Here is a 25,885-nt window from a genome sequence, read left to right as displayed (position 1 = left end):
TTACAGTAGATGGTCTTTTCCCTTCCACTGGCACGAAACATAACCTCCCATTTTGAATTATTCTGTGTCTGAATCAAAGTGGGTGAGAGAGAGTAGGAAGAGACACATATAAAAGTGTATCCTGTCTTAATTTCAAATTATTTTACCTTCATTTTTTTTTTACTTTATAAATTTGTATTTTACTTATTTTTTGATAGTCATATTCAATGTATATTTGAACAAATTATTGTGAATTAATGTTTTTACCAGATGTGGAAGAAGTGCAACAAATTATTACATTGTGGATTTTAATATTATTGATTACTAATAGTTTATTCTTGTAGCGGCAATGCTTGTTAATAAGACAGAATTAAGCGTTGGTATGCTCCTAAAAGAGGCCCCATCTCACCCTCCATCTCTGTGGTGCAGCCACAGAGAAAGAATTCATGCAAGCTGATTTAAGATGTTTTCTTGTGATAAGAAACCAGCTCCCAAAGGGGGATGCACTTAGCTAAGCCTGGCTATCATGATCAATGGTCAGCCATTGGCGCCTATCTGTCTAGGGAGTGCGAGTTGGACATCTGGATTGCATTCCTAAGTGTCAGGACTAAATGACTCATATCTCACCTTGACCAACCAATCAGGGACTGGCAGGGCGTGGTAATACCACGTGGGTCTACAATGCCCGCCAAACTCTCAACCAATCAGCACACATCTGGGTCTTGATCAAAAAGGGAGCGCAAGCTCAGTTCTGGGCTCTCCTTGGCCATTTTCGCGCATCCTCAGAGACAATCACGTGACAACTGCTGTTGTCTGCAAAAGGACTTGGACTTTGTTCTAAGCGCGAGGCCGAGGATCCCGTACATACTCAGAATTCTACCAACGTGAATGCTCCGCTTGATCAACGGCAGCCTACAGTTGGACCCTCGTCGACAACCTGAATAGCTTATTCAGAAGCAGCGCTGGACCGGGAACGAACCAGTTTCTTCCCAGGCAAAAGAGTGACTTGTGAGGACTCGCGGTCACACTCTGTGCATAGAGACTTTCTACTAGCCAGCCGGACTGCTGGTAGATCCCCTCGGAGCAACGACTGCCCTGCGCGCCGCAGTCAGATTCCTCCGCCCGTCCTACTCCGAGCTGCACCTCGACTGGTTGGCCGGTAGCCAGAGGACGCCGTCACAACGCCCATTGGACAACCGCTGCAACAGAGGCTGCAACAGAGCCTGTCAGCTGGTTTGGTGTTTGTGCCGGGAAACTCCAAATCCAAACACAGTGGATAAGTAAACCCCATGTTCTACATTGCGTCTCGAGAATTCAATTGTACCTCAACACAAGTTGTTATCAATTTAATTCATGAGTATTGTATTTACTTCCGAGTTTAGAGTAACAGTGGGTAATAACACTGATTAGCGATTTGGTAACCGAATGATATATATTGACATATATTCTCTGTTGTGTATCTCTTTGTGTTTGCATCTCTTCGAGATTATATACCTTGTATATTGATAACCCTCACCGTAAGGTCTGCCGCTCGTATCCAGGCAGACTAGTATATGTTTGTTGCACAGTTATATTAATAAATGTATCCCGTGTATTGAACCCGTGTGTGCGTTGTTAGTTGTTCTGACGATTGATTTTCTAAAAGCCCCGACGAACAACCTCGTGATTACTGCTACAATTGATAATTGTCTCAGTAAACCCATCAAAACCACTACATTTAATGGCGTCCCTGGGTGGGCGGAGTTAAGAATGAAATGAGAATCAATCGCACAGAATAACTGATATTGCTGTGAGTTCAAGTTCAGCACAGCACCGCGGCTTCTATACGCGAATACCGGGTGTGCTGATAACTGCGCAAAGAAATCCCCCTGTTTTCTAGCGTTTAGTGTAACTTGTGCTGATTGGAAATCCATCTGCTCGGGTGTTTAAATTCCATACTGTATTTTAGTAAAAAGAAAAAAAAAAAAGTAATACTCTTAACGTTTCTCTGACGTAATCACAATGGCTGCTAAAATGTCTGAAGTGGAGTCGCTTATAAGTACTATTTCTAGCGACGACAATCCTGGTTACTGGAGCGGTATCGAAAAGTTGAACTTTGATGATATTGAGAAGCTGCAAGTAGATTTAGTAGCTAAAGTAGCGAACCAGCTTAACACAGGAGGGTCCGTGAACGCAGTTCAGGTCCTATCGAGTTTCGCCTTAAATCTAGCTAAACAGCTGGAACTGTCTTTGTCAGAGCTGACAAAGTTTCAAAAGCTTCAGGGAAAGCTAGAAAGATATAAGGCGGAGCGAGTTGAGTTGTTGGATATAATCAGAGAAAAGAGAGTGAAAAATGAGGAAAGTGAAGACAGACTCAGGGAAGTTTTAGGTAAATTAGATGACCTGTCTGCTAGAGAAACTGCGGCTGAGGTAGCTAGGAGAGACCTGGAAGCGAGCTTGAAAGAAAAAGAAAAAGAAATTGAGAGTTTAAATGAACTCAGCCAGGAAAGGCAAAAGGAGTTAGATGCTGCCGTACTGGAAGCAAAACAGGCTAGATCCCACTTGCATGCCAGCCCACCTAGCAGCCCGGAGCGCTCACCCAGCGCGCCGGGAGGAGGTTTCTCCCGGCCAGGGTCTGTGGTCGGATCGGCATGGGGGAGATCGCCGAGTCCTGCGCGAGACGCAAGGGCGATGCAATTCAGGCAGAGACCCCCTGCTCCTGATCACGGCCGTCCCCCTGCCCGCGGAGAAACCGTAAAAATTAATCTCCACTCCCTGAGGCAGTTAGCCAAAGATGTAGAAAGGTTTGACCCGTCAGTGTCAGGGAATAATGTGGAAACCTACATCGATGAGCTGAGACATACTTTGCAGTTTATGCCCGGAGCGTCCGAACAGGAAAAGGCTTTGTTAGTAAGGAAAACTACTAGCCGAGCGGTACACGAGTGGATGTCCAGACAAGGACCGGAGGTCTGTAATAGCTTTGAGGAGCTGTGTCAGGCAATGATCGGAGAATTTTCGGCTTTTATCGATCCCATAGCTGCCGTGGCCGCTGCGCACCATATTAAGCACGAAAAAGCTGAAGCCCCTCGCGACTATTATGAGAGGCTTAGGCGCACTTATTTTGCAGGGCGGAATGAAGAGGGTTGCGAAGAGAACGTGAATTTCAAAGGTTTATTCATTACTAATCTGCATCCCTCAGTCAGGAAAATGATTGTGATGCACACAGATGCAAAAGCGATGAAAATGGCTGACATTAGAAGGTTGGCTCAAAAAGCCTGGGGAGCTGAAGTCTCTGCTTCCTCAGAGCGAAAACCTGCTAAAACGGCCGTGTTCGCCACTAAAGCCAGCAGGGTTGACGACTCGCCTCAGCTCGAGGGAGCTGATGTTCCTGAGCCCTATAAGCCCCGGCGCAAGATAGTCAGGCAGGACCGCACTAAGCGTCAGAGCCGCCGTGAGCGCTACGGGGAAGGCAAGGGCTCAGGCAGAGCCTATCATAAGGCTGGACGAAGGGAGTCGACTGCAGCCCGCCTGGCCCGGCTTGAACAAGCCCTGCTTGAGAGACCAGGACAGGGTAAACCTTCCGCACCGAATGCCGGAAGCGTGAATGAGCTTAGGGGGATCACGCCCCTTCTCACTGGAGGAGGCGGGGATCCACCCCAAACCCCTCCCTCAGTCTATCTGATTGGGTGGGAGGGCTCATGCCTGAAAGAAGGCTGGGACTCTGAGTTGGGCGCTGACCCCGCCCCTGAAGTCAAAGGAAAGGCAGGCTTCCAACAATTCTTAGGGAATCTCAGCCAGAAAGGCAAAGCAAGGCGTATTTATATCAAGGTTTCTCTTGAAAGCGTCTTAGATAGAGAAGCACTGATTGACACTGGGGCTGAAATTAGTTTGATGTCAGCCGATCTACTCAGCGAGCTCAAACGAGTAGCGAAAGGAAAAGGCATCAGACTTAAGGTAGAACCGTGTAAGATAGAGATTTCCAGCTATACCCAGGATCATGCCAGGATCACACACCGAGTGTGGGTGGCACTTAGGTTCGGGCCAATGAATGTGGTGCATCCTGTTTACATCTCTAGGTTTAAAACAGAGCCACTACTCATTGGCCAAGACCTGCTTGACAGGCTGGAGCCTCTGGTGGACTGCCAGCGTGGAAGACTGTGGGCTCAGGTCAAAAACCCTAAGCCTGTCGTACAGCAAAAAGGGGGGTTCAGTGGTTATGCTGTGACCACACAGTGCCCACTGAACACTATAGCTGAGTTGGAGGTTCCACCTGGTTCCTCTGGACGAGAAATAAATGTCTCTTCTTGCTTTCCAAAACTACAGGGAAGTCTTGCCCAGGCCAGCACTCCCACGGTCTCCCAACTACAGGAGCAGTGCTCCGAGCAGCTGCTTGACCCGCCAGGTAAAGCACAGCCCCTTGAAGTTGTGGAACCCGGTCCTCCTACCGGCATAGTCCTGCAGGACGCTCCCGGATTGTTGTTAACAAATTGCAGAACATATACTCAGCGAGTGTATGTACGGCTGGACCCACATGATGTGTTTCGGAAGCACATCAACATGAACAGTAGGGTGTCCTATCATGGTAGGCAGTGGGCTGGGGATACTGTATGGCATGCCCAGCTAGACACTATACACATGCTCCGCCAGCTGAGGAAGGCAACAGTCACCCAGGAGGAGATGACAGGCCTCAGCCGCCCCAAAAGGTTCTTGGGGGGTCTGATTGCTGCGGCCTCCGCCGTGGGTTCGCTGTTTTCAGCGGGTCTGTTTGGTGCTAACACTGTCACCCTGACCACCCTGAGAAGGCAGGTGTCTGGGTTACGTAAGGAAATGCCAGAAATTTATGACAAGCTGTATCAACAGCAGCAGCGGCTGGAAAGCCTAGGGAAAACCTTACAGGGCACAATTTTAGCAGTAAACCTTCATGCAGCACTGTTAAATAACACCCTCCACACCGTGGGCAGGATTGTCGACGTGTTACAGTGGGACTATGCTTATGTGCAACAGGTCAGAATGCTGATGCAGGATCTGCTTAGGGAGCTTAGTGCCACAGTAACTAGCCTAGCCATGGGACAGATTCCAACCTACTTGGTTCCACTGTCCTTAGTAGAAGAAGTACTGAAGACAACCACTTCCGAGATGGTGCAGCCATTGCAAGTACATCTTGCATACAGTCTAGGCAGTGCCATTCCCATACATGTCAACCCCGAAGCCAAGGAAATAGGTTTCCTGTTGAACCTTCCCATCGTGAGTAGCAAGGATATCTATAGACTCAAGTCTATATTGAACGTTGGCTTCTGGAGGGGGGACATGCATGTGAAGTTGACCACCCCACCGCTCGTAGCTTACCAGGAGGATGATCCGAATTTGTACCTTGTTCCAAACCTGGAACTGTGTATATCAACCAAGGATATCCACTGGGTATGCCCAAGTAAGCCATTCCTTAGGGACACAACTCAGAGGTTGTGTGGTATCAGAAAGGGGGCTGCCACTGAAAAGTGTAAAGCCACAGTGACGAGCAAACGTGAGGTTAACGAACCCCAGGTTGAGCAGGTGGGAAAGAAATGGCTGGTCAGCACACCACAGTTAACGGTTACAATAACCTATGACAGACATGATACAGCTACCGAAGTGCAGCTACCCAACCAAACAGTTTTTCTACAAGTTCCTGAAGGAGCTATAGTGCATCTCAACGATTTAGCACTGTATCACCTGGAGTCAGAACTGTATGAAACGGAACTCGAGATTGTGGACGCTTTCAGAGGACACAGCGTTGACTTGGATGAGAGAATCCAAGAGACAGTAAGTCTTGAGGGTGTACAGGTAGTCGAATTTGTTCTCAACGACACAAACTTAAAAACTACACTGGTAGGTCCCAAGCACAGTCGTTGTGGATCCCCTGGGGCGCTAGGAACAGTAAACGGGGTCATCTTGACACTGCTGCTGGGTAGCTGGATCATGGCTGGGGTAATGTGTTGGATGCTGTTCTCTTGTATCAAAGCCTTGCGGGGTAGTTTGAATGAGACAAAGGGAGCAATGGTTTATCACCGAAATCAGGTAACCACGCCCAAGCGTCTGCCTGCTGCAGAGCTATCCGATACTGATAGTGAACTGCCGGAAGTTTAAGGTCTAGGTCTAATGATGACGCCCGATGCCTCTTTTCTATGTACCTTATAACTGAGAGCAGGTATACGCAATGTTCTTTCCAACACTATTTCCTGTACAAATTCTCGAGAGGTAATGTGAATATTGGGTGGTAGAATCCACCGGGGTACAACAGACATCACTTAACTCTGTTTTTGTTTTGAAGGCAACAACGCCTCAGGACCTCGTGACCTTCAAAAAGGGGGGATATGTAGCGGCAATGCTTGTTAATAAGACAGAATTAAGCGTTGGTATGCTCTTAAAAGAGGCCCCATCTCACCCTCCATCTCTGTGGTGCAGCCACAGAGAAAGAATTCATGCAAGCTGATTTAAGATGTTTTCTTGTGATAAGAAACCAGCTCCCAAAGGGGGATGCACTTAGCTAAGCCTGGCTATCATGATCAATGGTCAGCCATTGGCGCCTATCTGTCTAGGGAGTGCGAGTTGGACATCTGGATTGCATTCCTAAGTGTCAGGACTAAGTGACTCATATCTCACCTTGACCAACCAATCAGGGACTGGCAGGGCGTGGTAATACCACGTGGGTCTACAATGCCCGCCAAACTCTCAACCAATCAGCACACATCTGGGTCTTGATCAAAAAGGGAGCGCAAGCTCAGTTCTGGGCTCTCCTTGGCCATTTTCGCGCATCCTCAGAGACAATCACGTGACAACTGCTGTTGTCTGCAAAAGGACTTGGACTTTGTTCTAAGCGCGAGGCCGAGGATCCCGTACGTACTCAGAATTCTACCAACGTGAATGCTCCGCTTGATCAACGGCAGCCTACAGTTGGACCCTCGTCGACAACCTGAATAGCTTATTTAGAAGCAGCGCTGGACCGGGAACGAACCAGTTTCTTCCCAGGCAAAAGAGTGACTTGTGAGGACTCGCGGTCACACTCTGTGCATAGAGACTTTCTACTAGCCAGCCGGACTGCTGGTAGATCCCCTCGGAGCAACGACTGCCCTGCGCGCCGCAGTCAGATTCCTCCGCCCGTCCTACTCCGAGCTGCACCTCGACTGGTTGGCCGGTAGCCAGAGGACGCCGTCACAACGCCCATTGGACAACCGCTGCAACAGAGGCTGCAACAGAGCCTGTCAGCTGGTTTGGTGTTTGTGCCGGGAAACTCCAAATCCAAACACAGTGGATAAGTAAACCCCATGTTCTACATTGCGTCTCGAGAATTCAATTGTACCTCAACACAAGTTGTTATCAATTTAATTCATGAGTATTGTATTTACTTCCGAGTTTAGAGTAACAGTGGGTAATAACACTGATTAGCGATTTGGTAACCGAATGATATATATTGACATATATTCTCTGTTGTGTATCTCTTTGTGTTTGCATCTCTTCGAGATTATATACCTTGTATATTGATAACCCTCACCGTAAGGTCTGCCGCTCGTATCCAGGCAGACTAGTATATGTTTGTTGCACAGTTATATTAATAAATGTATCCCGTGTATTGAACCCGTGTGTGCGTTGTTAGTTGTTCTGACGATTGATTTTCTAAAAGCCCCGACGAACAACCTCGTGATTACTGCTACAATTAATAATTGTCTCAGTAAACCCATCAAAACCACTACATTCTTACACCTGACTTTCTTATTTAGATGTAAATAAAATATTGAACTGACATTCAGAAAAACAATCAAGAATAGTCTGTGATATTTGTATAGATTAAACTTTTCTAAATGTTTTTAAAAAATAGAAGCTGTAGAACAGTCTTTACAGTTAGTAGACGGTGCACTATTTTGTCAACAACCTGCTAATCTACTTGACACCTGTAGAAAACATGATTTTATTTCTGTACAGAATGCATGTTGTTTTTACAAAATTAAAGTGTTTCAAATGTTTTAAGAAGTAAAAAGAACTTACAGCTTACACAAAGACTCTAAGCTGATCGCGCGGAAGAAAAACCACCCGTTTTTCATGCATAAAAAGTGTTTTTAACTTAATTATATATACATTTATATATAAAAAGTATTTTTGTGTTGATTTAGGTGTCCTTCTTTCAGTTGGACTGCATGATTAGGGTGAAACAACACAGAGTTATTGTTATGATTTCTGTATTATTATCGACTCCCTCAACTCGTTCACTTGTGATTATTTTGGAAATGTTTTCACATATTCCTTTTAACTTGGAGTTTGTATAGTCGGGCGCTCTGAATGAGTTAAGCTTTCATGTACAGATGCAGCCATTCAAAACAAGCGGGGTATGCTGCGGTACAACAGGGTGGGCGTGTTGCAGTATACCGCAATTTACCATATGCAAATTAGATTATGTTTATAGTATCCGGAATCACCTTGTAAAACCGGAAGGTGGAGCTAATTAAGCTTAACCTCTCCTGTACAGCATTTGATCTGTCACCAGAAAACATCATATATGAAACATGGTATATTTTATGAAAGCAAAATTGCTCAGTTGGACCAAAGTACACAACCTACCACCTTTATCATAAATATTTTAATAAAGCAGAAATATTTAATTATTTCTTTAAAAAACTAAAATAGCAAATATCATGGACACTACTGTATATTGATATTTTTTATATTTCTAAATATCCCAACAAGTTTGAAGCTAAGTCATTTATTAATAACAATGAATAATTTCAAACTGATACTGATATTATTACTGACTAAATATTATCGACACTATATTGAATTTGTTGGTTTTTCTAAAAATCACAAAATGTTCAAAGTGAGTTAAGTACCATTTTCCATGAATACTTGCACTCGTTATCGCAGTAAAAGAAACTTATACTTTTCAGAATCTAATTATTTAAGCAACAATGCACGAGAGGCCGCGCTACTGTATATTGTGGATATAGTCACAGTTAAAAGGTGTTGTTAGGCCTGACGCGATGCAGAGGGCCAGCAACCCTTTTAACTGTGACTATATCCACAATATAGCACAGGCCTCGGGTGCCTCATCAGGCATTTTCTTTTTCGCTGAAGGAGAGTTTCATAATTTCTAAGAATGAAAATGATTTAAACTATGCGACACTTATCATTCAACGAGAGCTCAAAATATCACAAGGATCCTCAAGAGCTCAACCAAGACAGCAGGAAAAGATAAGTGTATCAGATACATGAGAATCCAAGCTTTTTTATTTATGCTAAGAAGGAGTTGTTAAAATGTCTTTATCACACAGTAAAAAGTCAAAATTCCGGGGTGTGCATATATCAGGGAATCAGATTTCAGGACTGGAAAAAAAAATTATTTTTTAATTCTTAAAAAATAAAGCAAAAACAAGATATAACAATGTGTTCCTGCTTAGACATTGCACGGCTTTAAAAGCTATAAAAACAGGTTTTGATAGTTAAAACCCACTTTTTATGCGCAAGAACTGATGATTTTTCTTCCTCCTGATCAGCATAGATCAAGTATATATATATAAAATACACGTTTCAAATAGAAAAAATCATATTTTGTTGTCTTCCTGATATGTAGAACAGATCAGCAGGACTTTTTTTCGCTAAATCACAGGCTATGAAAACAGCGTGCTGCCCACTGCGCTGCATCAGAGGGGGAAGCAGCACCAAGAGAGGGAGGAAGTGTTGAGCTCAGTATTGCACAATGGCTGTAAAGCACCAATTGCGTCTGAATTTATTACTTAGTGTTTAAAATTAAACAACGTAGATCATTTTCTTTGACTCCTAAATCCCTTGATTATCATTTAGCACAGGTTTCTCAGCACTCAGATTACTTTTTGATAGCATTGTTAGACAAAGCAGGAATTTATTGTACTTTCTAATGACTTGTGGAAAGTCATTAGAGATTTTAATCTGTAATCCATTTTTAATTTTGTTATACATTTTAGAATCTATATATACACCACAAAACTATTCTCGATTGTATTTCTGAATGCTTTGTTACACTTAGTTCATTGTTTAAATACATCTAATTAAGAAAGTTAGGTGTTAGCATAAACTATTAGTAATTAATTAGTAATTAGTAATCAATAATATTAAACTTAGCACTATAATAAATTATTGCACTTTTCCCCACATCTTGTAGAAATGAGGTCGGGTGTTCAAATCCTGCTGTCACCATTATTTTAACAAATAAACATTTCTTTGAAAAACTAAAATAGCAAATATTATGGGCACTATATTGACCTTTTTTATATTTCTAAATATCACAACATGTTCGAAGTTAAGTCTTTTATTCATAACAACGAATAATTTCAAACTGCTGTTGACATAATGCTATGTTACACTAAGTTCATTGTTTTAAATACATCTAATTAAGAAAGTAAGGTGTTAGCATAAACTATTAGTAATCAATAACATTAAATTTAGCACTGTAATAAATTGTGCTTATAATAAATTCTATTCTACTCTGAGAATGCATGGATTAGGAAAAATGCCTGTGGTCTTTTCTTTTTCAGTCCTAGATGTGAGAGGTCATTGTTACTCATCTCTAGAAGTGACCAACCAATCAGGAACCTGCAGGGCATGGTAACCCAACGTGGATCTCAAATGCTCGCCTAACTCTCAACCAATCGTCACCCTTCTTGGTTCTGGTATAAAAGACCCTGCAGAGCTCAGAACTTTGCTCCTCCTTGTGCACTCTTTCAGACTTAATCACATGACTGCCAGCACTGTTATCTGAGTATGGAACTTGCAGGCACGAGCCAGAGGATGCCCGTACATAGAGACAGATCTGTTCTAGGTTTTGTCTGCAGCAAGACTTTGTGAATCGCTAGCACCACCCGCCGTATCTGCCTGATAAACAGAAGCATTACGGTCAGACCCTTGTCGACAACTGGATATTCTTGTCCAGAAGTAGCTGCTACACCGGAAGCAAACCAAGTTTCTTCCCCCCAAAAGAGCGGTCACCCATCTGTGCATAGAGATTTTTTACTAGTGAGCTGGACTACTAGTATGTCCCTGAGAGAGACACTATTCTGGCAAATTGCTGACTGCAGAAATATCTCCTTCTCCCCTATCGTCTTCCTGCAGCTCCGGCCTGCACCATGAAGGATTGGCCGGGAGCCAGAGGACGCCTATGTTTGGCACCAAGCCAGCATCGCGCCAATTGGTGTTTGCGACAGAGCCTGCCAGCTGGTCTTTGTGTCCGTGCCCTGGAAAATACAAATCCATATCTTGATAAGTAACCCAATATCAGATGCAGCCATTCAAAATGCACAGTGTATGCTGTGGTAAAACACGGTAGGCATGGCACATCACATTGCGTCACAGCGCGTCATTCTGCAGTTATGATAATAGTATCTGGAATTACCTTGTAAAACCGCTAGGTGAAGCTAATAAAGCTTAACCTCTCATGTACAGCATTTGAGCTGTCGCCAGAAAACGAGCGGTTTCAAATCCCAGTCACTGCTGAAGGAAAATCTTTTTCCAATTAAGAATTTAAGTTATATACCCTTTAGATGTTTAATAATTTTAAACTGTGCATTACAGCATGTTAATCATTAAACATGAAAAAGTCAGTATATTTTATAAAAGATTGCTCAGTTGGACAAAAGTACACAACCTTCTACCTTAATCAGAAATGTTTTAATTATGCATAAATATTTTATGCATCAAAGTCTTTATTGAAGATAATACTAATAGTATTAATAAAGAATGACCTTGGACAGGCTGTAAGCTCAAAGTATTACTGTGCTCCAATTTCTTTGTATCCGTCTGCATCAGTTTAAATGTTGCAACACGAAAATACTTTATTTTTTAATTGACAAAAAGTAACATACACCACAGCATTCCGTTGATCCAAACACGTATTTGTTTCCAATCATACAAAGTAAGTTTTGAGAATCTCCGATTCACCATGCCTATAATGGTTTCCCGGAGATTGCTCATAAACTAAATTAATTTAGGAACATAAACATATTATGTAAACTATATATGGCTGGTATTGGTACTTTAAATAAAAAATACACACCAGTATTCCACTTCCTTCCTAAACATTTTAAGCATCAAAGTCTTGCATTCGGTTACATACTGCGGTTATTTTGGAAAAGTTTTTATGTGCTCCTTCTGACTATAATAAGTTTATATACTTTGTAAAAAAGTATAATGTTTTAACCTTTTCTGCGAATACCTATAGAATTGCGAATCTAGAGAAATTAATAACGATATAATTATATTCATATACTGAAGCTCAAATTATCACAGTAGCACACTTTCTTTGGAAATGTCTGCATCAGTTTAAGTCATTCCCGTGTGTGTCGGAATGGCTTAAGCATGTGCCTTGCATGCCTGAGGTTGGGGGTTCGAACCATGAGATTTCTTTTAACAAATAAACATTTCTTTGAAAAACTAAAATAGCAAATATTATCGACACTACAGATGCAGCCATTCAAAACAAGCGGGGTATGCTGCGGTACAACACGGTGGGCGTGTTGCAGTATACCGCATTATACCGTATGCAAATAAGATTATGTTAATAGTATCCGGAATCACCTTGTAAAACCGCCAGGTGGAGCTAATAAAGGTTAACCTCTCCTATACAGCATTTGAGCTGTCACCAGAAAACGTCGGTTTCGAATCCCGATCACTGGTGAGGGACAGTCTTTATTCAATTAAGAATTTAAGTTGTATACTCTTTAGACTTTTAAATTTAAACAGTGTATTACAGCATGTTAATCATTAAACATTAAAAAGGTGGTATATTTTATAAAAGCAAGATTGTTCTTTTGGACAAAAGTACACAACCTACCACCTTTATCATAAATATTTTAATTATGCAGGAATATTTTATGCATCAAAGTCTTTACCAAAGATATTACTAATAGTATTAATAATGAATGACCTTGGACAAGCTGTAAGCTCAAAGTATTACTCTGGTCCACATTCTTTGTAACTGTCTTTGTAAATGAAAATAGTTTATTTTTTCATTGACAAAAAGTAACACCACAGCATTTAGTTGATCTGATCACGCATTCGTTTCCAATCATACAAAGTAATTCTTGAGAATCTCCGATTATTAAGAATTATCACCTCTTTTTACACTTGAGAACAAATGAGAACATTCCACTCAGTGGGCGGTGCATTGTTATCTCAATCACCTGCTAATTGGTTTTACACCACTGGACGACAGGAGAATGTGACTGTACTGTATCTGTACAGAATGTGTGTTTCAATCAATACAGTAATTGATTAAAATTGCAATCGCATGTTTAAATGCCTTTTTTGATTCACAATCTGAAAATGAAAACCGCGGTAAAGTCACCTTGAATTAAAAAAAAATGATTTTGGCACGCCTGTAGCATTTTCACGAAACCTCCTAGAGTTGTGAGAACACTTGCTTTGTGTATAAAGGGATGTTGGTTTTGCATAAGGGGCGGGGCTATGGAAATGAGGTCCATTTGGAAATGTGGAGTAACATGTTCTGGCTGTTTGTGAATTATCGTTGTTGAGTATGGAGTGTTGAGATATGGATTTTGTGTAATGCTTTATGTTGAAAATTGAAGTGGATTTTGTTTATAATAAAGAGGATAAACTGGGATGGGAGGAGGGTTTGGTTTTGCATAAGGGGCGGGATTATGATAATTGGGGGAATTTGAGAGAGTTTAATGGTTTGATATATTTGATTTTGTATTGTGGTTGTTATCTATGTTTTTGGTTGGTATTATGTTTATATGGTTGTTTTTGTTGGTTGGTCGTTATTATGGTTATTAATAATACGATCTTTAGTTGAAATCTGAGCCTAAATAAAAAGAAAAGGCATTTTCAGAGAGCAATTACGCTGTGTTTATGTAGAATAACTGATTAGGTTTATGAGCAATCTAATTACTTATTCGTTTAAAACGCTATATAAAATAAAGTTTATTATTAATTTGCTGGACAGAGTGGTGAACATTATTATGCATAAGACAAAGATAACGATCCTGATCAGTTTAGAAATCTGTGTACGCTGTAAGGTTTTTACTTCTTAATTAAACTTTTAAAAGACAAGTTTCGAATAGAAAGAAATCCTCTTCCTGGTACAGTATGTATAGCAAACCAGCACGTCTTTTTTCAGAGGGGTGTCAGATGGTGTCAGCCAATCACCATTCTGAAGCCCTACCACAATCTCTGGTATGGGGAGACCCCAGAATTCTGTCCCATAGTTTAGACAGATGATAGATACTTTTATTGATCCCGTGAGGGAAATAAAGTAAATCATTTTCATTTTAGGAAATTATTAAACGCTCGGTTAAAAGCAAAGGAGATTGTCTGTTATAGTGGACATAAAAACAAGAGTTCGCTGGCATTATATCCTAGAAGACACAGACCGGGACCAGACCGGGAGAATGTCCGCAGCGTAAAAGAAAATGCCTGATGAACTAGAGATTGGACAGTTTCCAAGTGCTTGTACAATCGATTGAAATGTTCAAATAAATGTGCAAAAGAAATAAACAAAATAATCATTTATTTCTTTATCCTATTGGCTAGCTAATGTCCTCTCTTTGCTAGTTAGTGGCTGTGTTTCTGCTTTGGGTAGCAACGGGTGACTGTTCTCAGATGTAAACAGCTTAATTTTCGTGTTAAATAATTTTTTTTAAATTAAAATTCATTCTTTACAGCAATCGCATATTTGGGTACCGTTTCATAAAACTTTCATGCTTAAAATGTTTAGGGAGAAATGGAAGACTGGTGTGTATTTTTTCTTTAAACTACCAAGACCAGCCATACACAATACAGTTTATATACATACAGTAATGTTTATGTTCCTAAATTAATATAGTTTATGACCTTCAGATACGTTATGCTCTTCTTCTTTTTATGCTCAGCTACTAAAATTTCCCTTTAGTGGTAAAATTCCATATAAATATTCAAAACTAAGCGGATTAAAATGTGCACAGTAAAGAGATTAAATGATTAAATCTTTGCACTACCAACCAATGCACCACGAGTGCCCCTGTCGGTCATTTTGGCCAGCCAATCACTTACTGCGGTGCCCTGCAGTGGCTTGTGTGTAGTTTACCATACCGCGGGTTTGTACGGTACATTTTGAATGGCTGCATCTGTATTTTGCAAATGTTATATTTCTGAATATCACCACATGTTCGAAGCTAAGTGATAACAACGAGTAATTTCAAACTGCTACTGTACTGCCACTACTGTTGTTATAACTGATAATAAATATTATCGACACTATATTGAATTTGTTGGTATTTCTAAATATCACAAAGTGTTCACAAAGTTCACCTCCTTGTGAAACAATCATGACGTTCTCATTCAATCCAAGGTTTGATGTTTTTTATTTTGAAACTGTGATCTTGACAAATAGGGTAATGTCATCCCCATTAAACAGTGTGCTTATTGCGCAAATCCTGCTAAAATAAAAATTAGACACAAGAAGAGTATTATTGGACAATGTTGTGAGGCTCTGGCAGAATTTCTCTGTAAACTTAAGAGTTATAGAGGAGACACATTGTGTATCGCCTCTTTTTACACTTGTAAAAAAGAACATTCCTGAACATGGTTTAAATGCTATTGGCCTGTAAAGAGCTTCTGCCTATCCCAGTGCATAGTGCCACATTAAATAAAAGCACAAGAAAAAGATATTCACAACGCAAAGCTGTGTCAATCTTCTGTGTAAAAAATTGGTTTGAACATCATGGGTGCTGTTTTTAAAAATCTGCTGAGTAAAGAATATGAATTTTCCTGCCATCAGCAGTACTGTATATATGGTTGACCCTTACCTGAATGACAACAGGACATAAAGAAAGGGTTTCAGAAATCAAACAAACCTTTATTCCCATGCTTACAGTCTGGGTAATTGGAGACTGCACTGTTCTGCTTCCTATGGTCATATAGTATTCGGGTTTTTAAAATGTGACATCTCTGGAGTGCCGAATACATTCCAACAATGTGAGCTCATTTGCAAGGCTATTAAAAAAGGTTGATCGAGTTAACAGTCCAGGTGTGGTGAGTTTTGACTGTCTCCTGCCAGTCTTGGGCAAAAGGAACCTGTCTTTCATTGGAAGACAATGAACCTATTCTACTCGTAAATGAGAATATAATATAAATACACCAAGGGATTTGGTTGAGTTTCCATTACAAAAAATCCCCACCCACCAAAAATCTCTTTTCTCACCCGCTGTGATTCGGGCACAGAATGGTTAAAAAGAGGTCAGACAGGCAGAGGGAAGGGGGAGGGGTGAAACTGTTACCTGTCCTGGATAAAGCAGTTAGAAAATAGGTGAAAAGTGTTCCAATTTTAATGCAATACAGAAGACATTATTCATTCAATGATCCTTGATGGTCTGTAAACTGAAAATTTATAGAGGAGACACATTGTGTATCACCTCTTTTTACACTTGGAAGAACATTCCAATGTTAAATCAACACTGAAGATATTAATATCCTTTTAAATCTGAGGGGAGATCTAATGGGATCCTCACAGTACAGATTCCTGCTAGCTAGACGGTTACGTCACCGTGCAGACGAGCAGACACACCCTCTAATGTCAGGCGTATGCGTTAAATATATTTAGATCTTTGAATTAATATCGTTATTGATTTCTTTAGCCTTACAACATTGTCCAATAATGCTCTTTTTGTGTCTAGTTAAGCAGGATTTGAGCTACAGACCATAAAAAACAGGATTAATTTTTTTCACATATTGATGATAATGATATCAGTAGCAGTTTGAAACTATTCGTTGTTATTAATAAATGACTTAGATTCTAACATGTTGTGATATTTAGAAATATAAAAAAGTCAATGGAGTGTCCATAATATTGCTATTTTGCTATTGCTATTTTAGTTATAGTTACAGCTACTGTTTGTGTTACAGTACATGAATATAATTATATCATTATTAATTTCTTAGATATGCGATTCCATATTCTATTCCCTATTAATCAAATTCTAAAAGTATGCTTTTGTTTACTCTGATATCGACCGTATTCACAGAAAAGCTTAAAACTATCAATTTTCTCACAAAGTACTGTATATAAACGTGCAGTAACGTGGGCAGAAGGAGCACGTAAAAACGTTTCCGAAATAACCACATGTAAGACTTTGATGCTTAAAATGGAATACTGGTGTGTATTTTTTCTTTAAAATACCAATACCATCAAAATACAGTTTACATAATATGTTTAGGTTCCTAAATTAATATCATTTATGACCTTCAGATGCGTTATGCTCCTATTCTTTTTATGCTCAGATATTGAAATTTCCCTTTAGTGGTAAAATTCCATATAAATATTCAATACTTAGCAGGGGTGAGTTTCCCGAAAACGATTAATCTTAGAGACTAACGAGCAACTTTACGATTTAAGTACGTAACATACTAGCTACTTTTTCGTGCGTTTCCCAAACCCCTCTTAATCAGTCATTTAACGAGCGAATATAAAGTACTTCTTTGTACTGAACCACAGACACAGGTGAATGCCTGTGCCTGTAGTCAAGAGCTAATATCTCTTGAACGGGAGAGTCTTCAACTAAAGAGAGAAAAGCTCAAACTCCAACATAAGCTTCTGGAGCAGCAAAAAAGCCACCACACAGAGCTAATGGAACACAAGAAGAGAAAACGTGATGTGATGGTGAGACAGCTAGTTGTGTTGGAGGCACAGTATGACCAGCCCTCTATATCGGTACCAATAATACTGCCTTCTGAACATGGTGAGTTATAGTGAACATGTCTGGACTATACTCTTATATTATAGTTTTCTATTTGCATCCTAATGTATACATTACTTTACTTTCTTTTCAGGCACTCGGACACCGCCTGGAGGCAATATATAAACAAATTACCAATGTGTATATATATTCAATTTATAAAGAATTTCCACACTCTTTCAGACTATGAAAAGTGTGTTTATTTCTCAAATATACAGGGAATAACTCAATTACAATTACAGAGAATTTGAACTGAGGGAATAAAAAATATGTGATGACCTGCCTAGCCTCCACACCAGCCCTGTGCTGTAAGATCAGGAATTTGGACATTTCCAAACTCCATCACTTCTTCCTCGTCATCATTGGGCAGGGGTACCCGTGCTCTAACAGAAATGTTGTGCAGCATTGCACACACAACTATCACAGCGCAGCACCACTGAGGTGAAAATTTGATGTCACCCGACAACTTATGTCTAGGTTACTTTAGAAGACAGTGTACCAAAACAATATGTACTGTCTGGGTCATTAGATTAGCCGAAGATAACTGATAAGCTTTGAAAAATAATCTAGTGGTGCTTCTTCTTTCATTTTTATGATGTAATCTGTTTTGTCTTAAGGAAAGGGGAAATGTTAGAAGGGACAAAGTGCTGAACTTTCCCTTACACTTCAACATCTTATAAAATCCTGTATTGCTTGTAACAAATTGAGTCTCTGATGCACTTTGCAGAGTGGCAATAGGGCTCCCAATATTGCAATATTGAAATAAAGACCTTACTCAGGTGAGAACTCTCTCTTGTTGCTTCCTTGATAGGTAAATTTCCACGACAGTATCAGTGTACAATCCACTGCTCCTACAACGCAGGGGATGTGGCCGATTGTGTGGAACCCAATGTTAGTTTCATGCAGTGCTTCAGGGGTGCACGGAGATGTTATGTAGGTTCTTGCATGGCATAGAAGCAATCTGGTGACTTTATGCACACACTTACACACAGATGCCTTGCTGAGTCCATGTGCATCTCCGACAGTCTGCGGGAATCCTCCAGTAGCATAGAATTGCAGTGCTATGAGGAGCTGCACCAGAGGGCTTAAAGCGTAGTTTCGTCGGGTGGTTCTGGAAAGGTCTTCCTCCACTAGATTGAGAAGTGCCATTATTTCTGCTTTTGGCAACCTGTATCTTTCAATTATTGCCTCCTCACTGGAATGATCAAATCGATTGAAGTTTGTCCAAACCGCAGCATGAAATCGCACAACTTGACTGTGCAGTCGGAGTGTGCATCCTGGAAGGCGTCTTTGATCTAAAGCAATAATTCTTTGACGCGCTGCCATTGTTAAGATTCACAGTGTTTCATGAGAATATGCTGCTGTTTTATATAGTTATTGGATTTATTGGAACTACATTTTAATTGGTCAAATTAAAATGACATCTGGGAAAATGAACTACTAACCCTGGCATGTGTCACGTGCACAAATTAGGATGGTCTAGCAACACATACAGGACCCGCAATCAAATTTAAAAGCAAATAGGTATAAGCATTACCGTCAGCAATAACGACAGAACATAAAACAGTTTTCGAAAATTAAATATAAATAAATATAAATAAATATTAGGCCACAAAAGTAGTATAAAGCGACACCTTTCGTCAAACTTTTGACAGGTACCACACCCCCTTTTCCAGCCAATGGTCGCCCGCGGAGGCTGGCTGCCCCACCCCCTTGTCAGCCAATGGCGTGTTGTTATTTGTGCATGTCCCGCCCCCTCAGGAGCCAATGGTGTGGGTCGGAACTCCCGCCTCCCCCCGGCTGGTCAGTCCGGAGCCTCAGGGGTCCCAAAGCCCCAAGGCGGCGCATCCCTCGCTTTAGGTGTGTGAAAGTGTGTATTGGTTTGGAAGGGGACCATGTCTGCCGCGGGGTTGAGTGTGCTCTATTATAACCCTAGGAAATCGGGTAGTTACGGCGGCGCGGGGAGTCTGGTGCAGGCCGCGAGATCCCGGGGTGTGAGCGGCGCCAGCCGCGGCCAGGTGGTCGAGTGGTTGTCCGGCCAGGCTGCTTATACGCTGCACAAGCCGTGTCTAAAAAGCAGCAGGGGTGTAAGCACACACACACACTGACTGCGTTAAGTCTCACGGAAAGAATTCGCAGGACAAACACCATGTGAAATGTGAAACGCTTTATTTCAACAGTGGGTTTTCAAACACAGAAACAGCGCAGCAGCACTTTTTACACAAGTTACAGACTCCAGTTTGCAAGTATGTGAAATGTGAACCGCTTTATTTCAACGGGGTTTTCAAACACAGAAACAGCGCAGCAGCACCTTTTACACAAGTTACAGACTCCAGTTTGCAAGTATGTGAAATGTGAACCGCTTTATTTCAGCAGGGGGTTTTCAAACACTGAAACAACGCAGTATGTGTTACCGGCTCCTGTTTGCATTCAACAATTAAATGTTGGTGCGGAAAATTAGTTGGGTACACGTAACCACCACCCCAACATTGCTGAGAAACTTTGCGGCATCTGAAAAAGCATTCATAACTCCCTTCCGCTCCCCGTGTCTAAAGCCATGCGAACCACACTGGGCGATCCGATCTAGCAGGGCAAAAAAATTTGCCTGCGTAATCAGCGGGATGGTGTTACCACAGGTTCTATGCAAAACACGCTGTATTTTGGAATACACACTGTAGAACCCCCCAGGCTTCCTTTTCTGATCTGAAAACATCAGATCTGCAATAATTTCACTTAAGTTCTTGACATACACATCTATCTCTTTAACAAATTTAAGGACATTAGCATTCGACTCTTTGTTTTGCATATCAAGCTTTGTAGAGAGAAGTGTGTAAAGCACTCTTAGTAAGAATTCAGACGTATACATTCGAAATTCTTCATTCTTCGGACGATGGCACACCCGGGTCTGTAAAACAGAGTGAAATCTGTATTCACATTTTACATAGATCTTTTTTTTGCGTCTGTAAAAATAAGAATAGTGGTTCTTTTGCAACTCATCAAATGTCACGTCTACTAATTTTTCATCCAGCTGTTCAAGTGTGGTGTGTACATGCTCATATGGGGAGCGGTCCTCAATTATATTTTTTAGCAACTGTTTTATGCGCCGCTCAGTGTCATTTGGTGTACGAACCCAGACACCGGGCGGTGTACAGAACAGCCGACAAAATTTGGGCTAAACTGAGAGACTTATAAATTTCTAAAGCGGCAAACGTCATGTCTTCAGACCCATCTGTGTAGCTGCCAGACAGGCATGTGTGACCCCGCTGCCCGGGATGGTCAATCAAACAGGCCGGGCAGTCATCAACCAGGACCCCCTTTAAACAGTGTTTGAAGATGCAATAAACTACTGCTTTCACAATATGGGGCATAACATCAGGCTCATTAGGGACACGGGCATCAGCTTTATTAACATTTGGGCGAACACACAAGCATAGACACGAGACATTCACTTGTGCCGGTAGGCTGAAGATTGACCCGTCCAGATCCTCTTTATTCTATTAAAGGAAAAATTAAAGGAAGGGCTTAACAAAATAGACATGCTTTGTACCTAAAATATTGAGCATATAACGCACTTTTGAGCTAAGGTTTTTCGTTAATATTTACCATTTGTAGCGTGGTACCCGGCAGTTCTTCAACATCTGGTACCCCAGCTGAACTCACACCCCCGGGGTCGGGTTTTGCTAAAAAGAAGACGAAGTATTAAAATGACATAGAAGCCATCTAAGCAACTCCGCAGTGTATGACAGCTCCAGGCACGCACTGCGACCCTGTCAGGCCAGAGCGTTTAAGAATATGCGCCAATGGTGTAACACGCCTACATAACACAATACATTTTTCAATTGGTTGTGATGCTTTAAAACGCATCACAACATTGGTTGTGATGACCCCCCTGATTTATCGAGAGCGAAAAGTATTCACATATCAGTTTATAAGTTTTAAAGTATTAACACACAACGCAAACACAAATGTTGTGTTTCCCCAGCAAAGAAATTTTAAACACGCGGGGTTGGTCTTAAAGTTTTTTAAATAACATAATAAGACACAGTTTATTTTTAATAACACATTCGCGACAGCTTTTTCGAAAGTTTGAGATAAATTTCCACACAGCGCAAGTGTAAAAGTCTTTAAGGTATTAACAGGCAACAACTGATGGGGTGTTGTTCTTCATACTTTAATGGATTGGTCCTAAAGTTCTAAAATTGTTTCCCAGTAGAGATAATTTGTGATGTTATTGGAGACGGGCGGTGTGTGGGGGTTAGTTAAAGGCTCTGGAATGCAGAGTGGGGGGGAAACCCCCAGGGAAAGTTTACAAACATTTTAAATTCATGTAAAGTTTTCTAATTTACAAGCACCCCATGTATTTCACGCAAAAATGTTCTTAACATCGTAGCGCGAAAAAATAAAACCTCAAAACGTCAGCTTGGTTTGTGAACACGTCCCTATAAAGAACAGACACATTTTCTTATAGCGTTAATAAAAAACATTTTGCTTGATAATATTCTTAGCGGTCTGTTGGTGAATCAAACACAGACACCGTGGCACATTTTCACCACGTTTTAACAGCTATGAAATTTAGACACCGTTGTATGCCTTAAAATAATATAGATTTTAACATTATAACGGTCTAAAACATTTTCTAAAATGTTTCTTAAAATAATTTCTACAGTCCAGTACGTGCACCACCAACGATAGCTAAGATTAATGGTTTTATGTAGGGGGTTTCTTAGAAGAGTTTATCGGTTTGTGTATAAGTACCAGCGGTTTAACAGGCGAAGTTTTGGCTGGATTCCAATTCTTACAGTCTCACGTTATCCCCTAACTCGTCAGAATGGATCACGCCAATCAATTACAACAGTCTGAAGATATTCTATTTACAGACTTAACACTGCTCGACTTAATAGACGAAGACCAGGACTCCACGAATTTCAGCGGTACGTATATCCGGCTTTTTGTGAGACAATTACAATGTCACGGTGCATGTCTCACGTTTGCTATAGTTACAAAACGTTGTATAATATTTGTATACTAGACAATATTGAATTATTATAATGGAATTACCAGGGAGTTGTTCCGTAATGTGGTCGTGACTGTGTGTATCCATTCATTTCCATTAGCCCCGAAAACCACAACTGTAAAAAGGCCAGTTACCGCGCAGCCCAACACTGGTGAGTAATTACGACAATGTTTTGAATAACGCTTTACGACCATGTGAGTCTTAAAGACACCGGGGTATATACTCCACACCAAAACTCGTATGTGTCTATTCCGCAGACGCGGGCGAAGGGACAAGTCGCTACACATTTAAAAAACCTCATTTGGGGTTTACAATACCACCGCAAAACCTTGTGGAGACACATGCAGATGTTCACGTCATACCAGAGTGTGCGGGGCATATTATCAGATCGCCTGAGAGAAGAGGTCGGTATTATATAAAACATTCTTTTAGCATGGCCATTTAAACGTGTCTATAATAAAAATCCCCACCGCTTTTCTATTTTTTGGTAATTTGCGGTGTTGAGTTCTTTCACTAATGGTATTTTCCCACTCCGTGCAGACCCCGGACCTTCAAAAAATAAACTGCGATGAGCCAACACGTTAACTGGGTCAACGAGCTCAAAACGTCTGAAATCAACAAGCAAAGGTTAATATAATTTAAGCGTGGTCAAGATGTGTTATGATCCACTTACGGCAAACGTTACTTCTTTTGTTAGGATGTTAATTCGCTGAAAGATCCTACTTCACGTAGTTTTCTGTTTGGGAGTGTTAAAAAACCTTATTTTAAAACTGCTTAGCTTTTAAAGTTAAAAGCGACTGGTCTGTGCGAGGGTCTATCGGCCATTAACCACGCCGCTTGACCCAGTAGCGCCACCACAGCCGTAAAGGAAACCGGTGTAACAACATGTCCGGGTAACTTGTTCCATTCACCCGCAGCCCTTTGTGTAAGGATGCGCCACATGTGTGGCGTTTTTATCATAGTTATCGTAGTTTTCTGATTTTGACAGTTTAGATTTCATTGATTGTTGTGTTGAAAAGTCTTTTATTTTTATCACAGTGTAGTTTTCTGATTTTGAGATGTGGAGCATTGGCGTGGTAATAAAAAGTCTTTTATTTTTTCACACAGCAGCTGTATCGACGCGCCGCGAAACAAATGTGGCCGAAACGTCGGACCCTAAGGTGGTGACTGCATCGGAGACGGCTGTTAAGACGCTGACCAAAGAGAAATCATAACGCGCCTAAAGACTTGGTGTTGGGTGATGTGCTAGATTCAGTGCGTGGTATTACACAGTCACTATCAACGGCGATCACTAATGAGGTGTCAAAAAAATGAGCTTTAGAGCGTCTAAGAGCTGTTTTAGCCGGTACAGACCTTGTTTCCAAAACAGATCCAGGTTTTCAACGCTAACCTCTTAGATATAATTTCTACAGAAGATGCCGCTCTAAGCTCAGGATTTCAGACCATGATGATGATATTTCATGCTTCATTGGTGCAAATCCCCGGTGATAAACGACTAAGCATGCGGTCTAAAAAGTGTTTAAAAGACCGACCGCTTGCCACCATCAAGCGTTTGTACATAAATAAAAGAATTCAACTGGCAAAAGCATGTTTGTTGCATCGTCAAAGATTCAGAGAGAGGCAGCAGATTTCCCAAGGGCCGCCCGAACCACGCAGTGGTAGAAAATAACTTAAGACCCGAGGGTGTTGTAGCAGAACAGGATGTCGGTAACCGAGAACCGGTTGTACTGAACGATCTGAATCAGGTTGGTGGCAGTGCAGGGGCGAATAGAGACCCCTTAGTTTTCCTGGAGCGTATACGTAGTTATAACAGGTCTTATAATAAATTTAGAGCAACAGAGCACCATGAAGAATTTCTTTTTGTTAATCTCAACAGAATAACCTCGTATGTACAGGCTATAGACGCTGTGCATGGTGCAGTCCAGAGAATATTGGATGAACTTTCTCCAAACATCGGGGCGAATGATTTTGTACAGCTGCGTTTGACTGCGGGTGGTTTTAACAAACCCTTGTTGTCACGCAGGAGACACCTCGGAGAATTAAATGCTACCGATTTTTTAAGCCACATCTCAGACCTCTTATAGAGTCACACAGAGGTTCTCACCGATGACAGCCTCCGATTAGTGATGACGATAGTTAGGAATATGCAGGGGGGTGCCCGCCGAAGATTTAAATCCGTTCTGTACAGCCGGGTAATTGCTCAGAAAAAAGCGCACCTTATAGAATTACATTACACGGGTGGTAATCTGTGTTTCGCCAGGTGTGTGTATGGTTTGTTGAATGAAGGTTGTACCGATGGGGAAATGTTACAGGGCGCTAAACGAATGCACAAAGAGCTGGGTTTTCCAGAGAATTGGAAAATTAGTTTGTCAGACATTACCGCTTTTGAAAAACATTTAAAGGTGGTCATTAAAATTTTGTACCACGACCAGGGTGATTGGAAATATTTTACAACGGGGCCCACACCACCAAATTCTAAAATACTTTTTGTTCTACTGCATGAAGAGCATTTTTATGGGGTTTTAAATATTAAAGCTTTTGTGGGGGTGGCGTATTTTTGCACTAACTGCCATGCGGCGTATAGCCACAAGAACGCACACGCCTGTGTTAAAACTTGTAAAACCTGTTTCGATCCCCAGTGTTGCGAAATTGATGCAGAAATTCAGAAATGCCCGGCCTGTAAGGTCTTTTGTCGTAGCTCTCAGTGTTTGGTGAGACACTTGCAGAATGTGGCGACGGGTGTTAGTAAGTGTGAGCGCAGGGTCTTTTGTGAGAAAGGTGGGGTTTATAACCTCGCAAGTCACAAAAGTAAAGAGAAACTGTGCTCGCGTTGTAACAATGTGATCGACACCCCTGACACACATTTGTGCTACATACCGCCTTTGGACAACCCCAAAATATCAAACAAGTACATTTTTTTCGACTTTGAATGCATGCAAGAAACGGGGACACACATACCAAATTACGTCCACGCCCTTCATATTGACAATAAACGAAGCTGGGAATTTTATGGTGAAACTTGTCTAAAGGATTTTGTGTGTAAATTTATCGATAGACGTTTCAAAAACCATACGTTCATATCGCACAATGGCAAGGGATATGACAATTACCTAGTGATCAGACAGTTGTTAGCTGAAAAGATGGACGTTGAACTAATTAATCAGGGTGGTAAGATAATGTGTATGATCGT

The 25,885-nt window shown here is 41.2% G+C and overlaps 1 long non-coding RNA gene across 1 annotated transcript in view; it reads left to right on the top strand.

The window, feature by feature from the left end:
* The window catches only part of LOC148652194 (uncharacterized), a 194,218-nt gene extending 170,320 nt beyond the window's left edge, over positions 1-23,898 (top strand). Inside the window, exons 2-5 of the long non-coding RNA XR_015925252.1 lie at positions 22,796-22,846; positions 22,953-23,099; positions 23,236-23,322; positions 23,803-23,898. This is a non-coding gene — a long non-coding RNA (uncharacterized LOC148652194). The remainder of the gene's footprint in view (positions 1-22,795; positions 22,847-22,952; positions 23,100-23,235; positions 23,323-23,802) is intronic.
* The last annotated feature ends 1,987 nt before the right edge of the window (positions 23,899-25,885 follow it).

Source organism: Lepisosteus platostomus, chromosome 11 (assembly GCF_059453375.1).
Source record: "Lepisosteus platostomus isolate fLepPlt1 chromosome 11, fLepPlt1.hap1, whole genome shotgun sequence".
Taxonomy (NCBI): domain Eukaryota; kingdom Metazoa; phylum Chordata; class Actinopteri; order Semionotiformes; family Lepisosteidae; genus Lepisosteus; species Lepisosteus platostomus.
Note: the sequence above shows the minus strand (reverse complement) of the source record. Positions and strands in the feature narration are given on the sequence as shown.